The sequence below is a fragment of the Ochotona princeps genome, chromosome 24, assembly GCF_030435755.1.
Source record: "Ochotona princeps isolate mOchPri1 chromosome 24, mOchPri1.hap1, whole genome shotgun sequence".
Taxonomy (NCBI): Eukaryota; Metazoa; Chordata; class Mammalia; order Lagomorpha; family Ochotonidae; genus Ochotona; species Ochotona princeps.
The window spans coordinates 20,260,972-20,265,483 of NC_080855.1; the positions used below are offsets into that span (position 1 = coordinate 20,260,972).

The following is a 4,512-nucleotide window of genomic DNA, read 5'->3' on the forward strand; positions in this document are numbered from 1 at the left end:
TCTTACCCTGGGAACCCATCTGTGGACCTTTGAGTAGCTGGACTACTGAAAGAGCCACATGTCTTAGTTTGTCATGGGGAACCCCAGTTGGTGCCTGTGTCCCAGTTTTCCTGGGACAAAGAAGCATCCATCCCAGACAAAGTGGCCCTGGTCACCCAGCCATGGTGAGCGAGCAGTGCAACTGAGAATTGCAAGCCAAGTTCCTTTTCAGAAGGCCTCTTGTGGGGGGGGGACTTTGAGGGTGTGGTTGGAACTTCTTTTTCTGCCTGGGACCATCTGCATATGTATAACGTCATTTGCAGGCCATACAAAATGATCAATGCAAACAATTAGCCTGTTGGGGATTTGTTGAGTTTTGGTCCCACCAGCTGTTGCCTTGGTAGGATCAGACCAAATAATTCTGGGAAATTTACAGCCCATGAGCCAGATGTTCCCCTCTCCCCTGTGGGCTCCTGGGCTGCAGGGAACAGAAATCAACTTAGTTAACTTAGCGAAGAATGTTCTGTTTTGTTGTATGATATTCTATTTTTTTATAAGTTTATAGATAGAAAGTAAAACTGGAAAAAAAAATCAGTCTTTGCAAGGTGTGAAGACCACAGGACGTAAAGTTAACTCACAGCCTGGAGGTCCTGCCACGGCCCTGCAGCTGAGCTAAACCATTCTTTGGTGTTCAGAGTTGCAGCATGAAGCATCTGATTGGCCTAATTTGACTCTTGTGCCCGCCCACTGAGCAATTTGATCCACAGGTCCTAGGACCATAGGGAACAGTTTCAGAGAGAGAGAAAGACTTTGGTCAGAATATTCAGGAACAATTGCTGGGAAGGCAAACAAACAAACAGCAAAAAAACAGGTTCCTACCCAGAGAGTGTATTCCCTTTGGGGAAGGCAGAAACAAGCCATGAATATGAGAGGGAAGCATTAAAGAAAAAACTTTCAGGTGATTTTGTCATCAAGATAACGTCAAGGTCTTGTTGCAGGTGTAAACCCTCTAGGAGGCTAGTTGGAAATGTATATTCAGCAAGAAAATTTTCAAAAAAATTTTCCCCAGTATCACCAACATACTCAAGTTGTATAATCTTTTTATTTGTTTATTTTATTTTAGGGTGCATTTTATTTATTTGAAAGGCAGAGTTACAGAGAAAAGAGCAAGAGAGAGGTCTTCCATCCACTGGTTCACTTCACAAATGGCCTTAAAAGTCAGGGCTGGGTCAAGCCAAAGTCAGGAGCCAGGAGCTTCCTCTGGGTCTGTCCACGACTGCAGGGGCCCAGCCACTCGGGCCATCCTTCCCTGCATCTCGGGTGCATCAGCAGGGAGCTGGATCAGAAGTGGCGCAGTTGGGACATGAACTGACATTGCAGGTGGCAGCTTAGCATGATAAATCACAACGCTGACCCCAGTTGTACACTCCTAAGTATACAGCCCGATAACTTTTTACATATGTGTTCATGTGTGCTGAGCAACCAGGGCAGAATTCAGACCATTGTGGCACAACAGAGAGCTCCCCTGGATCCCTTCCAGGCAGTACAACCCAACCACATCCCACCAAGTTTAGCTCCTTGGGTCTCGGGCCAAGTTTGTGCCAGTGTTTCTTTTGGTGGGGAGGGGAGGATTAAAGAATGGAGGAGACCCAGGGCTAAGCCCCCACCTTGATTCCTACATTGCATAGTCTGGGGCTCATGGTGTGGTGACAGCCTGTACCTGGCACCCCTACATGGATGGGGTGGCAGGCAAGTGGTCACTGTGTGATCTGTGGTAATTGCTTTTTGCTCCTCTCCTTGCCCCTATTAAGCAGGCCAGAGCAGTGAACATACTATGGGGTAGTCAGGGTTCCTGCCCTCACTGTGGATACAGATGTCCAGCCCCTGTGGTTGCAGGGGATCTGATACAACAACTGCCACTCCTCCTCATGATCTTACATGGGACAACTGTGTAATGGGGGCTGTGGGAGTGTAAGAAGCTCTGTTACACTGGTCCTGGGTTCTGTCTTCCAGCATTGGTCTGTATGCGCCTTGCAGACAGCCTGTTAACTGAGCATCCTGTCCTCCACATGAGCAGCTGGCCTAACAGCATGTTGGAAAGAAGAGGAATGAGCTACTGTAGAAGGTAGAAACACCTTTTGTTTCATTTGAAAACTTACAATGCAAGGAGCAAATTTTTGTTCACAATCAACAGCTTTCAGGAGGTACTAGCTTTAGTAGAAAAGGAAAACTTATTACAGTGATAAATGGAGGTCTTCAAGAATGGAAATCCCATTGGGCCTTGGGAAGGGCCTTGACCCAGAAGTCAGAAAGCCATCAGTATTTTTCTGTCTACGCAGTGGTTTTCTCCACCTCTCTGGCTCATTTCACGGTATGTGGGTGCCCCAAGACTCCTTCCTGCTTAGCTTCAGCCCATTTCAAAGACTAACTGCAGCATAACACAGTCATATTCAGAAATCAGTAAGTCCTGTCCAAGTTAATACTCTCAAGACAGAATCTGATTGGTCCCATCTGAATCCTGTGTCCACCAGGGAACCTACCAGCCATGGCTGTGGGAGTAGGGACATACTCCCTGAGCTAGTGGGGCGATTCCTAGAAAAGCAAGGCTTGGCAGAGTCCAGCAATTAGGCTTCTCTCTGGGGATACTTTTAGGAAACCCAGTACACGGCTCACACAGTCCCTCCTGGTGCTAAAATACTGTGGCTACCTGACTGCTTCCAACAGTGTGAAGGACAGTCCTCTCTTCTAGTACAATGCAGTCTGCATAGCATACGTTATACTAGTGGATGGAAGGCTTATCTGGGCTGGAGAGGGGATGGAGGGAACAACATGGAATGCTCACACATTAGGAGTACCGACCAACTCAGATGAACCAGAAACTTTTTGGCGTCAACATAGAGCCAGAATCCTGTTGACAAAAGTATGACTTAATATGGCTTGTTAGTTGGGGATGTGTCAAAAACTTCACCAGACCCAGTGCTGGTGGAATACTGCCTGATTGTCCCAGTCAGGCTAAGCATCAGTCGAGCTCATTGGGTTGGTCGAAGCCACAGGGAGAGGCAGGTGTGCAGATGGCGGGCAGCAGGACTCAGGATAAAGTGAGAGAAATGTGGATGAGTTGAGGTTTCGTACACCAATAAATGTGGAAAGTTGATCAGAGTACTTGTTTCCAGAATAACTCAGCAAAACTGATCTGAAAAACCCAAGGAGAAATAGAAAAAAAAAAAGCCAACAACTGTCCTGTATTTTGGTGATATCTAATAGAATAGGAAATAGACATATGACTCCGCAATTTCTTCTCTAGCGGGTCTAGTGCAAAGATATGCCCCATTATATTCAGGAATTGAGTCTATATACATCATAACTGACCTCAAAAACATTATGTTGATAAGAAAAACAAAGTTTAACATGTCATTGCTATCAGATAATAGCCTGTATACAATTGTATGAAAACCACACAGAAAATCCAAGTACACTGATCTAGTATCCATCAGTGTTTATATACAAATGTCTAAGACATTATTGGAAGGACACACATCAAAGCCAAGAAAACCAGCTGGGGTGAATGTCTTGGAAAGGATTTTTAATGCGTAATTTGTTCACAACATTACCTTGTAATTTTGAACACAAAGTGAGTGTGTAAGCAGTAATTCATTTCATTGCAGGTGGTAGAAATATGGATGATGAGTTTTTATTTATATTTTTCAATAAATACGTAAACTGGGAAACAAATACATATATGTACAATAAAAGTATAGTCTGATGAAAAAAACACCCATTGCAGACCTACACCAAATAGCTTAATATTTAAGTAAAGATTCAAATACAAATCCATGCAAATAGATCCATATGAATGGCTCCGTCTGCCCTGAGGACAGGATGGGAGTCAAGTCTAAGGAGCATCTGTGCCTTAGCAGCCAAGTTTTCTTATTTTGCAGTCCAAACAATCTTTCGAAGACAGCTGGCCATCTCTGGCTTGTCAGATCCCTCGCCCTGGCCTGAGACACCTGAGCCAGCTGCTGTAGGTTAACCGAGCAGGGTCTCGGCTCACCCGGGTACTCAGTAAACACATTGCTAAACTGCTTTTCACTCTCAAATTCATTTGCAGCAAGCCAGAGTCTGGATATTGGAGGGAGAAATATTTTTCTTGAAAATATTTAAAATTATTTTCACTAGGATCGAGTAAAATGCAAATTTAATAAAAGAAATAGAAAAAATATTATTAGGGACACAAAAACGTATTTAGAGCCATTAAGTGGTTGCTGAGGAGGGTGGTTACACATATCGGTAGCGTGGCCGAGCGGTCTAAGGCGCTGGATTAAGGCTCCAGTCTCTTCGGGGGCGTGGGTTCGAATCCCACCGCTGCCAGGAAGTTTGTTTTGGTCTTGTTGCCGTTGGTTCCTCAGCGTTTTGCTGGAGCGGCAGCGCCCCCTAGTGCCCGGCGGAGCTCTGGGCCGCCGGATCGGCGCGACGCGCTGCGGCGTGGGGGGCGGGCTCGCGCCGCCGGGGCGGAGCATTGTGGGTAAGAGGAAG

General features: G+C 45.7%; 1 non-coding gene across 1 annotated transcript; it reads left to right on the forward strand.

Annotated features, from left to right (window-relative positions):
* Positions 1-4,265: 4,265 nt before the first annotated feature.
* TRNAL-AAG (transfer RNA leucine (anticodon AAG)) lies at positions 4,266-4,347 on the forward strand. Its single transcript has one exon. It is a non-coding gene; the product is annotated as a tRNA-Leu (tRNA).
* Positions 4,348-4,512: the final 165 nt, after the last annotated feature.